The sequence below is a fragment of the Lycium barbarum genome, chromosome 1 (genome assembly GCF_019175385.1).
Source record: "Lycium barbarum isolate Lr01 chromosome 1, ASM1917538v2, whole genome shotgun sequence".
Classification (NCBI taxonomy): domain Eukaryota; kingdom Viridiplantae; phylum Streptophyta; class Magnoliopsida; order Solanales; family Solanaceae; genus Lycium; species Lycium barbarum.
In genome coordinates this window covers 54,456,204-54,475,789 of record NC_083337.1, presented here as the reverse complement: position 1 = coordinate 54,475,789, position 19,586 = coordinate 54,456,204, and the positions used below count along the sequence as shown (strand labels likewise).

Below are 19,586 nucleotides of genomic sequence, written 5' to 3'. Positions count from 1 at the left end.
ATCCGCAGTAGGACTTCCAGCTTCAGTGGTGTCAGCAAGTGCTTGTCACGACCCGGCTAGGGGGCCGCGACGAGCACCCGGTGCTACCCCACCCGAGCACCCCCTTATCGTACATAACATAACATCTAGGTGAACCATAATTCAATTCGTGCTCTCCTTATCGTTAATCATACTGATCCCATTAGACGACCATCATCATTTAACATATCGTAGGCATCTATGCCACATCATAAGTACAAGGCCGACGAGGCCAACAAAAGATATACAAAACATGGGCCGACGTGGCCGAACATCTCTACCCACATACACATGACTACGAGCCTCTAAGAGTATGACATATCGTATGAGCGGGACAGGACCCCGCTATGCCCATAATTATATACACAAAAGAATAAGTACCCAAAAGCTACGGCTCCGAAAGAAATGGAGCTCTGCTATGCAATCTCTGAATAAGCAGCTATGCATCAAGTCTGTCTCCCTGTGCACCTGCGGGCATGACGCAGCGTCCACAAACAAAAGGACGTCAGTACGAAGAATGTACTAAGTATGTAAAGCATGATCAACATCAATATAGAAGCATAATATATATCATATGAAAACGGCATAGGAGGGGAGACAATAATATCACTACAAGAAAAATGGCCATTAGCGAAGGGAAAAATGGTCTCTAAAAGCCTGCTTCTGGTCCCTAAAGGTCAATAGCGACCAGAAAAATCTGGTCGCCACCCGTCGCTATAGGCTCCGCCGCTAAAGGTCAATTACGACGAGATTAAATGACTGGTCGCTAAACACCTTTAGCGACCAGTGAGTTACTGGTCCCAAAAAATATTTCAGCGAACAAATTTCTTGTCCTTAAAGTGATTTCAGCATCAAATATATGAGCTGGCTATACTCATTTACGACCAGAAAATCTGGTCGCTGGAAGTGTATCATGGACTGAACACATGATTTTATGATCCTCTGTCACACTTCATTACAAACTATCATACAATTTGTGATACAATCTAACATTTATAAACAACGTCATAAGAAAGTACCATTCTTTCATTCATACTTCTGTAATTAATTAGAAAAAGCAAATAAAGTAGCCTATTAGTCATTGCATTATTACACAAAACCCCAGCCAAATATAAGTGTGTATATATATATATATATATATATTCCTAAATAGCATAAGCTTCAGGCTAACACTCCTAGCAAAATGATAATTGACTCGTAAGAAAGTCTTCAAAATTTGCATCTTCACTTTATAGAATCGAGTCTTCAGAACCTGTAAACAAAATTACGAAAATCTCTTAATAGAAACTACCAATATCGACTTTAAAAATTGGTCGAATAATTGTTAAACATCGTCATTGCATATACCAAAACACGTTATGAACTAGTAACAATATAGCCAATCATAGCAAAAAGGATTTAGAAAATGACCATATTTAGTTAATACTCTCTTTTGATATAGCTAGTTAAACAAGAGTACAAAGTTAAAAGTAAGTTATAATTACACCAGCAACAATAGTTACTAAGTCAGTGGTAGATTAGTTTAAAGAAATTGTAAGGAAAGGCATGGATTAAGAATATAATGCATTTCTAACTTTAGCCAATGTTTCCGCTCCATTCTTTTCCTTTTCATCACAATCAATTGACCCCTTTGTTATACAAACAGAAATTTTATGGATGAGTGACGTGTGAGCATAAAAAAACCTGATACACAATGCTTTTTAGGATTCCACCAAACTAAACTTTAATCTAAAATGATGTTAGCTGAATCTATGCATAATACCAGTTCTCCATTATGCATAAAGATCTATAGATCTTGAATTCAGAGACTAAATAGAATGAAATAAGTTCACACATTGACTAGTAACAAAGCTAAAGGGTAAATATAAGCTAAAGAACAAATTACAACGCTCAGAATATATGCTTGTGTAGACAATAAAATTCGCGTCGAGAAAATAATAATCGAGACAGGAAAATATCGCAATAATCTTTGTATTTGATTTCAGAATATGAGTGTTACAATCTCTATGATTCCTCCGATTCGTCTTTTCAACAATAATTTCAAGGGCTTTTGAGCTTATTCTTGAACTTGATGGATTTGATCTTGACTTGTACTTGAATTCTAGGGCTTTTGAGCTTGATCTTGAATCTGGTGGTCTTGATCTTGGACTTGTACTTGGATTCAAGGGCTTGAAGCTTGATCTTGAATCTTCGTCTGGATCTCTAGAACTTCTAGAGAAATACTTGAATGCTTGAATGCTTTTAGCTTGTAGAGAAATCCGCAGCGTTTGCTGCACGAGCTCTCTCTTGCTTCTTGTTAGAATTTTTGTCCCTTTTTCTGAATTATGAGACCCCTATTTATAGTTGTAGAATGGAGGAATTGTGATAAGGACAGGCTTCTTTCGACCAATCAGATTTAAGCTGAGATGTCGATATTTGATTGGCCGGAACATGTCACTTGTACACGTGACGCATCTTTATTGGCCTTTGATTTGACTAGGCATGCTGCATCATTTTGGCACGTGGCATGATCCTATTGGCTCCTTCGTTTGACTTGGCGTGCCACGTCATTTGACACGTGACACCAATTTGGGCTTCTTGAATAAGATGACATCTTGGGCTTGATAAAGTGGGTTCATCACATGTAGCCCAATTAAATGGACTAGCCCAATGAAATTGGATCATTACTTAAATCCATATTTATTGACTTAAATAATTAACCCAATTATATTAGCCCACAATTTATTTATTCGGACTAATATATTTTGAATGTAATACAAATTTCTTATGGATTAAATTTAATAAAATTTCGTTATCCACAAATGCCCCCACTTCAAGACTTGTCGAGAGGTAAATTTGTCGAACTTCAAGACTAGGGTTGAAGTAATTGGGAAAACGTGCATCTCCTTCTTTTGGAAACCCAAAATATTTCATGGATTAATTATAGTATCATTTATCCTCAAAACCATTCTAACAGAGCCGAACCCTTGATTATAGTAAGCAATTTATTTAATCACTTCTTATTTATGTAGCATGTAAGCCAAGTGGACTTCTCCAACATTTTCCTTAGTTTTTTTTTTTCTTTTTTTTTTTTTAACCACAAATGGGCATTCCATCCAATGGCAGTAACCAAACATTACATATCACATCTGCACGTGGTTTCCATGAAGTCACATTACTTTGTCTCCAACTCAACTCCTACATGATCTAGGATTGATGATCATGCACGTTTTGATTCCTTTGTGAAAACAATAACTGAGTCCATGTTGGTATCAAATATGTAGCCGCTTTTTTGCACGTCATATACTTCTATATATATATATAGACCAAAGGATAACAATTTATCCCACATCGTTAATGACATCTCATAAGTCACCTTTTAATCACCTATATAAGCCTGCGTGTTCTCCAATTTGTGAACATCGATTTTGCTTTTCTTGCCAGTCGCTTGAAGTTAATCTTTTGACGGGTAATTTTGTTCTTTCCAGCGTTTTCTTTTAGCGCCTTATACTCCTTTTTTTTTAGGTCCAACGACAATGATGATTTCTTGTTCAAGGAGATGACCCATGCATGAAGAAGGTAATATTGAGGCGCAAAGGGATGGATTCTCGTTCCGGCCTTAAGAACGGTAAGGTAATCTTACCGCGCAAAGGGATGGTTACTCGTCCCCGCCCTAAGAATGCTAAGGTAATCTTACGACGCACAGGGATGGATACTCGTCCCCACCCTAAGAATGGTAAGGTAATCTTACGGCGCACAGGGATGGATACTCGTCCCTGCCCTAAGAACGGTAAGGTAGACTTACGGCGCAAAGGGATGGACACTCGTCCCTCCCTAAGAACAGTAAGGTAATCTTACGGTGCATAGGGATGGATACTCATCCCCGCCCTAAGAACGGTAAGGTAATCTTACGGCGCAAAGGTATGGACACTCGTCCCCGCCCTAAGAACGGTAAGGTAATCTTACGGCGCACAGGGATGGATACTCGTCCCCGCCTTAAGAATTTAGGGCGTTCATTTGTCAAGGTCTTTGTACCTATGGATATACGTCCAAGTCTGCTACTAATAACTTCTCTTGTCCTTTGCAACTTGAAGAGATGGTTTACTTCAGACACTACACTTCCCTATCCACCAAACTAAGGTATCTCGTAGTTGAGACCGAAGATGGCGCGGACCAAACTAGATTCTTGATTCATACCATACTAGCTGGGCGATATGCGAGTCCGTGGCCTTCTTTGAGGAATCCGCTTCATATAGCAAATTGGACGTCGGAGAAAACCCAAAATTCTAATCGATCATCCAAGATGTGGTCACTCCAAGCACCAAACCATCATCATGCCAACATTGCGTCTGCGCTACCATGCTTAGCTCGTCGTATAATCCCATATAGATCATCCCAGATAAATGCAAGAATTTGGCTCTACATGCTGAAACGCTAATATTTCTCAGATTCAAGCAGTCTTGCCAAAATAATTCATATCTCGACGTAGGAGCGTTGAAATCACGAGCCGAAAAATTCCTAAGAAACTAGACTCATAAATCTAGACTGTATCCAAAAATCAATGTCAACAAACATATAGATCATCCAGATAAATCCAAGAATTTGGCTCTACATGCTGAAACGCCAATATTTCTCAGATTCAAGTAGTCTTGCCAAACAATTCATATCTGGACGTAGTGGCGTTGAAATCACGAGCCGAAACATTCCCAAGAAACTAGACTCATACATCTAGCATTTATCCAAAAATCAATTTCAACAAACATATATATCATCCCAGATAAATCCAAGAATTTGGCTCTACATGCTGAAATGCCGATATTTCTCAGATTCGAGCAGTCTCGTAAAACAAATTCATATCTCGACGTAGGGGTGTTGAAATCACTAGCCGCAAAATTCTCAAGAAACTAGACTCATAGATCTAGGATGTACCCAAAAATAAAATCCAACAACAGTCTGAATAGTTCCAGATAAATTCAAGAAGTTGACAATACATGCTAAAACGACGATAGTTCCAGATTTGCGCAGTTTCGTCGAGAAAATTCATATCTCGATGTAGGAACATCAAAATCATGAGCCTCCAAATTCTCAGGAAACTAGACTTACTAATCTAATATGTATCTAAAAATCAAAGTTGGAAACCCTCTGGATCATCCCAGATAAATTCGGGAAATCCACTTAGATTTGTTTTTTATTCCAACTTGAAAACTTGACGGATTTGAAGGATTGAATTTGAAGGCTTGCTGGATTCTAAGACTTCAACTTGTAGATATGATGAATTTAAAACTTTAGCTTGAAAACTAACATATTTGAAGGCTTCGCCTTGCAGTTGCGATGGCTTTGGACCTCAACTCAAAGAGTTGCCGGATTTGAGGCCTTCAATTTAGAGACCAATGATTTTGCAGACTTTAACTCCTTGATTTAACCACTTGCTAAGAGATTACAGTCATTCCATTGGAGAAACCCATTTGTCATGGAGGTTTGCCTTCGTTGGACAACTGATATTTAGTGAGAGTCCAAATTGAAAAAAGAAGGATACTTGTATGTACGATCTCCATGCGCCTGGTCAGGCGAACTTCATTTTGAACAACGCATAGGGGGGTGCGTCTTTTTTTTTTTACTCATGCGACTGAACTTAGAATAAAACTCTAAGCGCCTACGTACCTCGGTGAAGAGGATCAAGTCATACCGTAGTTCAGAAAAAATGAGTTTTTCTTTTTTTTTTCTTTTTTTTTGTGTCCTAACTTTTGCCTAGGCTGCCCTTTGCGGGGTTTTCAACCTAGAGGACATTTTTTTTTGTGTCCTAACTTTTTCCTAGGCCGCCTTTTGCGAGATTTTCAACCTAGCGGACATTTTCTTGGGCCGTGCACAGTTTATACTCTTGCGGGCCAGGAGTTGCATGCAGTTTATGCTCGTGCCTTAAGGAGCGTCATCTTGCTTCAAGGATAGTACATTTTCAAGAACTTCGCGTTGATAGGACCGATCCTCAAGCCATCTGCATCAACAAGTTTGTAAGCGCCACTTGAATATGCTTCTTGTATGACATATGGTCAATCCCATTTTGAGGTGAATTTGCCCCCAGACTTATGGGAAACGATGATGGGTCTTCTTAATGCAATGACTTGATCTCCCACTTGGAAGGACCTTAAGCGAACCTTTTTGTTGAAGGCACGAGATAGACGGGCTTGATAACATTCAAGATTTTGTTGAGCCTCCAGCCTTTTCTCATCAAGTGCTTCTAACTCTGCAAGACGCAATCGAGCATTTTCCTCTTCGGTAAGCCCTTCTTGAATAGCAAGTCGTAAAGAAGGTATTTGACACTCAAGTGGTAGGACTGCTTCAACTCCATAAGCAAGCGAGTACGGGGTTGCTTGCGTTGGTGTGCAGTAAGTTGTCCTATATGCCCACAAGGCTTCTTCCATTCATTCATGCCAATCCCTTTTGGACTTGGAGACAACCTTCTTCAACAAGTTACACAAAGTCTTATTGAACGCTTCAGCTAGACCGTTGGCGGCGGCATGATACATAGAAGATTTACACTGCTTGAAGCCGAAGAGATCACAAATCTTGTTCATCAATTTGTTATCAAATGGCTTGCCATTGTCCATTATTATGTAACGAGGAATGCCGAAGCGGTAGATGATGTTTACTCGGATGAAGTTCGCAACATTCTCCTTCTTCACTTCTTTATGAACGACAGCTTCGGCCCATTTTGAGAAGTAATTAGTTGCAGCCAAGATGTACAAGTGTCCACCAGAAGATTTCGGTAACAGACCAACGACATCCAACCCCCAAGCGTCAAATGGCCAAGATGCGACGGTCGGGTGTAATGCTTCGGGCGGCTGATGTATAAAATTCACATGAAACTGACAAGCCTTGCGTCTTCGAGCATAGTCAAAGCAATATTTCACCATCGTTGGCCAATAATATCCCATCCTTTTTATATGGAAGTGGAGCTTTGGTCCAGATTGATGTGATCCACATACTCCTGAATGTGCTTCTTGCAAAGCTTGGACTGCTTCATCCTCCCCCAAACATTGCAAGAGTATCTCCTCAAAAGATCTTTTATATAAGGTATCCTTGTAGTAAAGGAATCGAGGTGCATGACAACGAATCTCAGTTCTTCTTCTTGAGTCTTCTGGCAATATCCCATAACTTAAGTAGTCAATGATGGGTTGTCGCCAGTCTTCCTTTGCAGCTTCAGAAACAGCTACGAGATGCTCAAGCTCACTTTTCGCGCCTTCATCCTCATTTGACGGAGGTACTACCCATTTTTGACAGATAGTCACTTGTGTTTGATCTGGAAGAGTAAGCGCTGAAGCTAGAGCAGCTAAAGCATCGGCTTTCTTATTTTGTCTCCTAGGAACATGCTGAAGAGTCACATCACCAAGCCATCCTATCAATTTCTGAGCATAACCATGATAGGGGAGTAATTCAGGCTTCTTGACTTCGTAGCTTCCCAAGAGTTGATTGATCACCAACTGAGAGTCACCAAAGACTTGCAACTGCAACTGCTTCATGTCGACGGCCATTTCAAGTCCAAGTATTAGTGCTTGATATTCAGCGACATTGTTGGAGCAACGTTGTGTCAAAGTAAAGGAGTATGGTAGAACTTCTCCCTGTGGAGTAACAAACACCACACCAGCACCAGCTCCATCACTTTGTGCGGCACCATCAAAGTACATTTTCCACGGAGGTTGAATTTCAACGACCATTGCATCTTCTTCGGGAAGTTCATCGGTTAGCTCCCAGTCATCAGGTATCGGGTGATCTGCTAGGAAGTCTGCCAATGCCTGTCCTTTTACAGTCTTTTGAGGGATGTATGTAATTTCAAATTGTTGAAACTGGAGATACCACCTTGCTAGTCGATCACTGAGGACTGGTTTTGACATCACAAACTTGATGGGATTTGCTCTGGAAATGAGGTTAACACTATGAGCTTGAAAGTAGTGGTTCAGCTTTTGAATCGAGAAGACTAGTGTCAAACACAACTTTTCAATTGGCGTGTAATTCAGCTCATTAGGTGTCATCATTCTGCTAAAGTACTAAAGAGAATTTTCTTTCCCTCGCTATTCTCTTGGGCCAACAACACTCCAACCGACATTTCTTGTGCTGAAATGTACAGTATCAATGGTTTTCCAGGTACAGGGGCTACTAGAACTGGAGGCTTCATTAAATATGACTTGATATTCTCGAAGGCATTAGTACATGCTTCGTCCCACTTGAAAGGGGCGCCCTTCTTCATGAGACGACTGAATGGTTGGAACCTCCTAGCTAAATTCGAAATGAATCTCCTAATATAAGCTAGCTTCCCTTGCAGACTTTTTAACTCATGAATATTTCGAGGCTCGGGCATTTTCAAAATCGCATCAACTTTGGTTTGATCAATTTCGATTCCTCGATGTCGAACAATGAAACCAAGGAATTTTCCAGAAGTAACTCCAAAGGCACATTTCAATGGATTCATTCGAAGTTGATATCTCCGAAGTCGCTCGAACACCATTCTCAGGTCTTGCAAGTGGTCGCTCCTCTTTCTTGATTTTACCACCAAGTCATCCACATAACATTCAACATTTTTGTGGAGCAAATCATCAAAGATATTCTGCATAGCCCTTTGATATGTGGCACTAGCATTTTGCAAACCAAAAGGCATCACTTTGTAACAATAAATACCCTTGGGTGTACGAAATGCAGTAAGCTCTTCATCTTTTAGTGCCATGCGAATTTGGTTATAACCGGATGAACCATCCATGAAAGACATCACCTCGTAACCAGTGTAGCATCAATCATCAATTCTGGGATGGGAAGCGGGAAATCATCTTTAGGGCATGCGTTGTTAAGATCCCTGAAGTCAACACAAACTCGAATTTGGCCAGTCTTCTTTTTTCACGGGGACGATACTCGGAATCCATGTAGGATATTTAACTTCACGAATAAAGCCAGCTTCAATGAGTTTGTTGACTTCATTTTCGATTGAAGGAACCAAATCTGGTCTGAAATACCTTTGGGCCTGCTTAATAGGATGGGCACCATTCTTGACCGCCAGATGATGGACTGCTACTTTGGGATCTAATCCAGGCATCTCTTTATAACTCCAAGCAAAAACATCCCTATATTCTTTGAGTATTTCCATGTAAGTGTCTTCTTCATCACCTGTTAGAAAAGCACGTAGGTAGGTGGGCCTTGGGTCTTCATCAGTACGAAGATTAACTTCTTTCAAAGAGTCTAATGTGGTCTTCACCCCTTCTTCAAGTTCTGGAGGAGCATCTTCATCCTCTCGAGGATCGCCATCATTGAAAGATATGTGGTAACACGAGGAGATGTCCTCCAACTTCTCGGCAACCTCTATCTGAAATGAAGTATCTTGATCACTTTGTGCAGTAATATGATATGAAGAACCTACACTTTCCTCATCTTCGTCACTCTCCTTGGTATACACTACAGTGTGAGACTTTGCTTTTAGCACCTTTCCACATGAAACCACAAGCTTTGTTTGTCGTCTCATTCTAGAAGGAATCAAACTCTGTATATCCCTCTGGGTTCCAGGCAAAGCAAGCGCTTTCACGCTTTGATAATCTCTGTGGAACTTGTTCTTCCTTTTCTTCTTCAGTTTTAACGACCCTAATCTCTCAAATACAGAAGCTTTTGTGGCTGACTTTCCAAGACGATCAAACACTGAAGGCCTTTTGTTGGAAACAACAGACTCATCTTCCACAGTGATGTAGTTGATACTTGCCCTTCTTATGGATATGCGAACTGGCGGAGGTTGTTTGTATCCCAAACCTTCACGTGATTGCATCATGCTAGCTCCTGATGGAAGTTTCCCTAACTTTGATGGCTCGTTGGGGTTGTACCCAGCTTTGAAAAATTACTTGTAAGCATTTGGATCAAAGCCTTCATTTGTACGTTTTGTAGGGAGTGCCAAATTTTGAGGCGGATTCTGAGCCACGAAGTCTCCAAGTAACTTTGAGGATAAATTTATCGCATCAATTCGTCTGATGGGAAGAGTTAGTCCCCCTAGCATATTTTCTTGAGCTTCAGATGGTTGACCTTCCTTTTTCTTCAACTTTGGAACATAGCAGAGCACGGGAGTTGTCTTCTTCTTCTTCTTCTTCTTCTTCTTCAAAGACACGGTGTTCCCTTTATTGGGACTGGAGTGCGACACCTCAGCACCAACTTCAACTTTTCCAATAGTCTCATCAGCTTTTTCAGTTGTGATCTTATCACTCTTGGTCGTTGCGATGTCATCGACTTTTACTTCTTTCACCATGTAGTTCTTCAAGTAGAACTTCGCATCGACGAAGTGTGACTCTGCTTCAATAAATGTCTTATCATCAGCAACTATCTTCTTTTCGACATTGCCTTCGAGATACTTCAAACACTGATAGTAGGAGGATGGGACAACTTTGTTCTCGTGTATCCATGGCCTGCCAAGCAACATACATCCAAGCACTTGATCGCAAATCTTCAATGGTGATATCTACTTTGACGGCACCTATGGCTTGTTGCCCCTCTTAATTGAATCCTTGTATCATCAAACGGCTTTCAGAAAGTTCTTCAATTGTGATGCCAATTCCTTCATTGTACGAATAGGAGGAATGTTAACTCCGGATCCATCATCTATCAATATTCTGTTTATCCTCTTCTCGAGGGCATAACCCACCATGTATAATGGACGATTATGTAGTGTTTCACCAAGTAGAAGATCGTCATCTGTGAATGTGATTCTTGTATCACATGTGTGTACCTCTTTCGCAGAAGATTCAACAGGATTTTCAGATGATGACAGAGACAATATTGATAGGTTTTCATCATTTGCTTCCTCTTTATCAGTATTGAAGCATGATGCCTCAATGTTATCTCGAGCAGTCTTATTGTGGAACCAGCTTGGTAGGAATTCCCCCAAAGTCACAGGACGTCGTGGTTCTTGGTGGTAGTTCTCCTCCACTTTTTCTTTCCTAGGACGCTCAACTGATTTCTGTTTTGTTGGTCTTCTAACCATCATTTTCCTTGTTGGTTGTTTAGATGATTCTTTTCGTGGACTTGTTTTACAGCGTCTCCGCCTAGTCACCAGAATCCAACCTTCATCATTGGCTTCATCAACTTGGGTTCTATCTTCCTCCAATGGTCCTCCCACATGTACTTCAAAGTTGTATATTTGGACCGGATCGAAAGAGCCAAAGGTGATAGAGACTTGATTCGAACTTGCCTTCTCATCATCAAGCAGAATCTTGTTTTCATTAGCCAACTGCATAACTTTGTCCTTGAAGACAAAGCACTTCTCAAGAGGGTGACCCACAAGTCGATGATACTTGCAATAGTTCGGGTCGTTTGTTCGTCCAGCTTCATTGGGCCGCTTCATCTTTGGTAACTCAATGAGCTTCAACTCAAGTAGTTCATCAAAAATTTCAGGGACATCAGAATCCAGGAAGGGGTATTCTCTTTCTTGCATCTCCTTCAAGGTAGACTTTCGGCTTTTGTTGTCTTGGAAGGAAGTTGCTTTCAAACTCTGCTTCTTGCTCACCTTCGTAGTAAACTTTATAGGCGTGGCGTTGACGTTCATGATTCTTTATTATCACTCTTGGGGACGAACTTGCTCCATTTCTTGGGTTCCTGCTTGTCCTTTCCTTTGCGAGGGTCGTAGACAGGCATTACTTTATTCCCAGTGCAAGACATGCTCAACTCCATGTCATGAGCACGAGTAGTTAGTTCTTCAAAATACTTTGGCTTAATTCCTTGCAATATGTAGTGAAGCCTCCAATGCATTCCTTGGATACACATCTCTATCGCAGAAGCTTCGCTGAGTCTATCTTTGCAATTTAGACTCGCATTTCTCCATCGGTTGATGAAATCGATAACTGGTTCGCCCTTCCTCTGGCGAGTGCTTGTAAGCTCGACCATGCTCACGGTACGCCTTGTGCTATAAAAGCGATTGAGGAACTCCTGCTCTAGTTGCTCCCAACTATCGATAGAATTAGGCTCGAGATCAGTGTACCAGTCAAAGGCATTCCCCTTGAGAGGGCAGACGAACTGCTTGACAAGATAGTCTCCATAAGTCCCAGCGTTGTTACATGTTTCAACAAAACATGCAACATGTTGCTTTGGATTTCCCTTGCCTTCAAATTGTTGAAATTTGGGAGGTTGATAACCGGCGGGCATCTTGAAGCTATCAATTCTTGTAGTGTACGGATTTTCGTAAGTAAACGAAGACTTGGCAGCAACTTCGTACTTATCCTTGATAGTACCTTCGATGAACTCCTTTAGTTGGTCAAGCGGAATCATTCCTTCAGAAGAAATAGGAATTTCCTTGGTAGGTGGTACTTGCTTTGCACGAGGTTCAGTCTCTTGTACTTCTAGACCCTTCCCAGGTGCGTGGCTGGATTCTCCTTCCATTAATCCATCCATCTTGTCCATCAACTTCTCAATCTGAGCGTCTTGATTTTGCACATGCTTGGCCAAGTCATCAATCACCTTTGCCAAATTTTCCAGTGTTTCCTCCATTGACGAAGCGTTGGTTACCATCGCTTGCATGATTGTTGGGGAGGTTGGAGAATAGCATGGATTATGGCATAAGTTGATCTTTGACTAGCCTACTTCATGTGGTGTGAGTGGAGAGGATCCGTCACTTGAAGTATCATCATCTTCCTTCATAGCAGAGTTCTTGGATCCAGAGAGATCAAGTAGGGCTAGAGTCTTCTTAATCTTTTCAGCAATGCTGCTTCCTTCCTCCGATGCATCAGTAGAGGATCTCGCTCCTTTAGGAGATGAAGATCCAAATACAGGAGTTGTTACGGATGAGACTTGGAGTGCTTGTTGTCCCAACATGCTTGCTTTGCTCCTCGTAACTGGTCCAATGCTACCTAAGGTAATGTCGAGGATGCTTTCCACATCAGCAGAGAACTTGGAGCTAGCAACCTTGGAGGAAATTGATTTGGAGTTGATCTTCTCTGAAGTCATCTCGATGTTGTTAAACTTTGATGATTGAAAAGTTGAGATGAGAGGTAGAGATTGTCCCACTGGGCGTGCCAGAATTTGTAGACAATAAAATTCGCGTCGAGAAAATAATAATCGAGACAGGAAAATATCGCAACAATCTTTGTATTTGATTTCAGAATATGAGTGTTACAATCTCTATGATTCCTCCGATTCGTCTTTTCAACAATAATTTCAAGGGCTTTTGAGCTTATTCTTGAACTTGATGGATTTGATCTTGACTTGTACTTGAATTCAAGGGCTTTTGAGCTTGATCTTGAATCTGGTGGTCTTGATCTTGGACTTGTACTTGGATTCAAGGGCTTGAAGCTTGATCTTGAATCTTCGTCTGGATCTCTAGAACTTCTAGAGAAATACTTGAATGGTTGAATGCTTTTAGCTTGTAGAGAAATCCGCAACGTTTGCTCCACGAGCTCTCTCTTGCTTCTTGTTAGAATTTTTGTCCCTTTTTCTGAATTATGAGACCCCTATTTATAGTTGTAGAATGGAGGAATTGTGATAAGGACAGGCTTCTTTCGACCAATCAGATTTAAGCTGAGATGTCGATATTTGATTGGCCGGAACATGTCACTTGTACACGTGACGCATCTTTATTGGCCTTTGATTTGACTAGGCATGCTGCATCATTTTGGCACGTGGCATGATCCTATTGGCTCCTTCGTTTGACTTGGCGTGCCACGTCATTTGACACGTGACATCAATTTGGGCTTCTTGAATAAGATGACATCTTGGGCTTGAGAAAGTGGGTTCATCACATGTAGCCCAATTAAATGGACTAGCCCAATGAAATTGAATCATTACTTAAATCCATATTTATTGACTTAAATAATTAACCCAATTATATTAGCCCACAATTTATTTATTCGGACTAATATATTTTGAATGTAATCCAAATTTCTTATGGATTAAATTTAATAAAATTTCGTTATCCACAGCTTGATTGCTTACTATTACTAGTTAGACTTGCTTCTAACTGAGATTGTTATTTCCTACTACTTTTAGCTAATTATTGGTTTTCCCTCTTAGCAGAGGATGATAATAAATTTCATAAGGAATAATAATATACTAAGAAAATTAGTTACTTTACGTGGATCTATTACCTAAAACATAAATTTTAGCTTTAACGCAATTTGTCGGGGGAAAGACTAGAAATAACAGAGTTCACCAAGAAACAAAGTAGAATTTTAACACGGAGAAGGTACACTTGAACATAAATTTTTACTACCCGTTCAATTGGTTCAACCAAAACCACATGGCTAGACTATTGAGCTCAAGTATTTAAAGAAATGTTCTAAGTAACCAAAGGTGTCTTCTATATATGAAAGTGTAGCTTCAGATTAACTGAGCATATCTCCATAACCAAACCAGAAGTCTAGAATCGGATTGTAAAGTCAAATCTCTTTAGAAAATTATAATGATCGGATTGTATCTAAAAGATAACATATTGGATAGAAAAATCTGGATACTGTATCTTTCTTCTCCTTTAAAGAATTCCATTTTCATATATAGTCCAATTACACATTTCAAGATTATAGAAAAAACTAAACCTGTTAACGTTATAACCAAACTATTTTGAGAGCTAGACATCGAGCAAATTACATAAATAAGAGCTGGAAACAAAGGGCATTACACAATCTAATGAAACCTCCAATTATTCTTCATTTATGTCTCCACTCAAATAAAAATAATTGTTGTCTATGGCTAACATCATCTTTAACCTAGAACTGAAATGGAGATACGCGTTAAGAAGCATTTATTTGAAAATATTAAAGTAAAGTCACAACAGAGCAAAAAGAAAAACATATAAAAGAGTTGGTAAAAGAAACTTAAAATGAATATATCCTTAGGGGAAAAAGGACATATGAAAAGAAACTGATAAGATGCGACCTCTATGAAAAATAGAAAGAGATGGCAGTTCAACAGAGATGCTGGAATAATAGGTCGTCCATACGTTAAAACTAAATTAAGATGATAAAGAAAAGAGAAGTTACCATGGTCTCTAGTTTGTGTTGATCATATGCAGCATATACTTCTTCAATATATTCCCTAAAACCTGCAGTGCACCAGTATCTTCTTGCCAAACATGAGAAGAAAAAAAACCTATGCTTACCAGGGTGAAGAAGAAAAGAAAAGGAGTTAAGTTTAGCTGAACAAGTTTAGACATTGTAAATACTTGTGCTACTGGATGAAGAAGAAAAAAGAAAGAGTCAAGTTGAGCCTTATCCCAACAAAGAGACGATTGAAACTTTTTATTCCTGGTTGTATTAAAACTGCAAAGGTATACAAGTAAATGATACTACAGGAAATACATTAGAATGAGGAGAAATTTCTATGAATAGGAAATTACCCAGCTGCTGAACCTGTTAAACATCTAAAACATGTTTAAAGTGACCCCGGGAGGAGGATAAAAGTAGATGGATGCATAGTAACAGGGCTGATTCTGCAGTGGCTAGCTACCACGAAAAGTGCAGAAAGTATTATTTTAGAGCCCAGGCACTAAGAAAGGGAAATTAAATAGATATCACAACGCATCATATGGTTGAATGCACATTAAGCAGGCACAACCTGTATTTCAGATCTTCTTCATATATATTACACTAAGTGAAAGAAGAGATCTTCACCTTGACACCATGTACATATAATAAAAGGAACAAGGTTTCAAATCGTATCCATATTATATCGTGTGCAGTTTAGCTGATTATTTCCTTTTTATTGACAAACACTATAGTAATGGAAATGATAGGCTGCTATAATAGCAATAAGGGTCGGATATAAGATAGCATCAAAAATAGGAAGAAACATATTGCAACTGGAAAAAAAAAATGAGCAATACACTCTGAAGCAATAATATGACCAGATGAATAAGAGAAAGAATAAGAACATTATATTTTAGGAAGGACTGAAACTAATATTTAGATCACACGTGCTATATCTGTTCAAGATAATGAACCAACCCAGAATTCCTGCAGCAAGAAAAATGAGGCTGATAGTAAGAACAAACATAGCATAACAATCTAAACCTAATTTTGTGTAGGCGACTTTTCATTATTTGTGATCACAAACCTGAACCTCGTATTTAACATAGAAATTTTACAACATTCAAGAAACCTACATATTAAATCAGCCCAGCATAACATTAATAGTTCCATAACTCTTCATAAAGTAGCTCTATCTATATGCTTTATTCCAAACCTTTAAAATACTGAAGGTTCCAAACTTAAAATCACAAGGAACCTATTGGGCGTCATAGTTCGGACCTTAATAATGAAAAGCTAAATAGCTAACTAGAGCGAGAACTATTTTCTACTGAAAATTGTGAGATAAATGGTTATGAACCAATGACCGAAGGCAGGTGAACTCTTTACACTTGCTACCAATTATGATGACAACTTAGAGAACAGATCCAAAACTACACTTGTGTGAACACGTCCTACTTTCAATGTCAGGTACTCACTACAAAGGATGTAAATCTTTTAAATACATAAGTTAGAGTCAACCACTAAACATACAGTGAGAAATGAAATGAAATCTGTGAATTACACACAGATTTTCCATACACACCAGCTCCAACGATAGACGCAATAGTTTCCTGGCCATAAATTTTGTGCTTCGGGACAACAAAATCCAAAAATATTGAATACAATCATTTATTTGGAGGCATTATTACCAGTTATTTGATTATCAAAATGACCTGGCGGGTCGTTTCATTACATCATCTACCACAGATAACGACACAAAGATTAAAATGACTCAACGTTTAGAAAATTACTTATTGGGTATTTTTTTATGCAAGAGGCATGATTCAGATAACATGTGAGCTTAAAAATAAGGCATTATATTTGTGAAGTCAATAGCACAAGGGTAATGTCTATAGCTCCAATATTTTTTCACCGACAATTTCATAGAATTTAAACACCACATGAGAAACTCCTAACATAGTTGAAATAATGTTGCAATTTGACAGAAAGTATTTAAGTAGTCTTTTGAAAAGAAAATGCGACATTCTTATTTTTTTTTTCATTATAGTCCATGTCCTGCAGAATCATATTCAGCCCTTGGTTTGATATAATTCAGCTAATATAGGTGGATGATTCCTGCAAGTATACCATACGCGAGACATTTTGTAAGTGTAGAAACCAACAACTGAACAGATTGCAATCCCAACGATAATCTCTTATACCCAACAAAGTTCAGTAAAAATAGGACATTTAAGTAAAATTGCACTATTAGTATCATCAATTGATGGGTTTAAACAAGATCCCATACCAAGAAAAAATAGATCCTACAAATTCTCAACTTTCGCAAATCATATAGCGTAAATTTTATTAGCATAAACTTATCGATCTTGAATTTGTCACCACATAAGTAAGGATTATCTCAGAATTTGAAGAACAACTGGAAGGTAAAACCTTAACGCTTGCTCATGTTAGCGAAAGAAAGAGTTCAAATACATATCTACGAAACGAGAGAGCTCTAAAATAAACACCCTAAATAAGAAAAAATAGGTAAAGCATTCCTCTGTTGAAAAATGAAGAGAAAATAGCTAAAGAAGCACCCAAAATCGTAAACAGCATCCAACAACAAATTGAAGAGAAAGCCCACATTCATAAAAAAAGCCCACAAATAGAGAGAAGAAACACAGAATGCACAAAAGATCTCACCGAAACGACATTAGAATAAGGAAATCAGAAATGCCAATCTCTGAAATTTCTCCATATCCAACAATGCCGCTGCCATATACACATCGTTTCTTAAATCATCCTCCTCAACGCCGCCGCAGTTAACCATCATTGAAGACGATGATGATTCGACATTTATTATTCCACCTCCTCAACCACCTAGATCTCTGATGCCATTTTATTTTCTTAAATTGAAATTGGAATTTCCAAATCAATATGGAGTTAGTATAAATTTGACTATCGAATTTGACTTATTATATGAATAGAATTTTTGAATGTGTGAACGCATGGGGATTCTAGGGTTTTGCTGGGAAGGAAGGAGAGGGTTGACTCAGTATTTTTGAGGAAACAACAAAATAACCAGTAGCAAGAGTAAATAATTACCTGAGAGTTGAACTTTTAGGTATTTTTGATGAACAAGATTTTGGATCTATCCCCAAAATGATGAAGGAGAATAGGAGATATATGAACGACCCAATTTTTTTGTGTTTAACTTTAGGTGTTTTATTTTTTTTATATAAATAAGTGGCGCATTTTGTCCCCGCTCAAGTATTACTACTAGGACCAGATATGAATATCTTTAGGGACTAGAAGTAGTATCTTCGCCAACTATTGGGGAATTATAGACTAGAAAAAATTCTCATCCCTATACCTATACTTTTTAGGACCGGATTTATAACCCGTCGTTAATTGTTGATCGCAGATAAGCCTTTTTATTGTAGTGAACATCATCATGTCGCTTACTTGCATACATCGTCGTTCGTATCCCATAATAATACTCGTACCATACTTGTGCTCATATTCGTATACATGTCCTTATTCGTATTCTTATACATAGTCTTATCACATTCATGTTCATTTTATATACATAGTCATTTCATATACATAGCATTTACATAGCATACCCGACCTCATAGGATCGGTGTCTTATACATGCTTGGCCAACCAAGGCTCAAGGTCATACATACCTGGCCCTACCAAGGCATCAGGGTTATCCGTACCATCTGCAGAGGTGTGCGCGCATTTCGTAATCATATACATACTTTATACATAGTCATATACATATAGTCTTACCCGGCATCATAAGCTCGGGGTCTTATCATAGGTATACATATACATATATCATAGCTCGTAAGCATCTCTAATCTCATTTTACTCTCATCATCATTACTATCCTCATCATTATCGTTACATCTACATTATGGACTTACTCATCATACGAGGAACATAGTATAATCATAGTACATATCAAGGGTCGTGAGCTTATGAGCTCGGAATGTCAACCATGTGAAGGCAACATACTCATATAGAGGAATTAGGAATTTGGCCAAGAACCATGCCTTATGAAAGAAGGGTTAGCCTTACATACCTTTTCGTCAGACTATTCTACACTTGCACGTTTCCTTCCAATGCTAGCGTTTATACCTTCATTAATATCATAACAATGGCCATTAGTCATTCACATTATCCACATTATCTAGATTCCTCAATTTGCCTCTAATTCACTCACATTCATGGTCATAACACCCATCTTCGTCCATTCGTCTAAAGTGTTTAGTTCATGATCTTAATACCATTTATAACACATTCATATCACAACACAACAACATTCATAACTCAATTCAAACTATTTCCCAAAATGTCACTATTCATCATTCATGACCTAGTTGACCACATTTTCTACAATCCATGTATTTTAATTCTCCAATACCTTAAACATCTTGTAAAAATCATGAATCTTACCTTAGAAGTTGTAGGAACAAGCTTTGGTTGATAATACTCTTCTTTGAGCAAAACCCTAGTTTTTCTCCATTTGGATTTCTTGACTTGGATGATCCTTGATGATTCCCTTATCCTTGATTCACTTGTCTTAATGTTATTGATGGCTTATAATCCTTGAAAACTCATATAATAAATGTA

At 38.7% G+C, this 19,586-nt stretch overlaps 1 long non-coding RNA gene across 4 annotated transcripts; it reads right to left on the bottom strand.

The window, feature by feature from the left end:
* Positions 1-1,023: 1,023 nt before the first annotated feature.
* Positions 1,024-18,265, bottom strand: LOC132635545 (uncharacterized). 4 transcript variants are annotated; one of them, XR_009580620.1, is made up of 3 exons: positions 14,979-18,223; positions 14,618-14,711; positions 1,024-1,270 (listed from the first exon to the last, which is right to left on the bottom strand). It is a non-coding gene; the product is annotated as an uncharacterized LOC132635545 (long non-coding RNA). The 4 variants fall into 4 exon arrangements; XR_009580619.1 differs by having other exon boundaries at positions 14,618-18,265; XR_009580617.1 differs by lacking the exon at positions 14,618-14,711 and having other exon boundaries at positions 14,979-18,265.
* Positions 18,266-19,586: the final 1,321 nt, after the last annotated feature.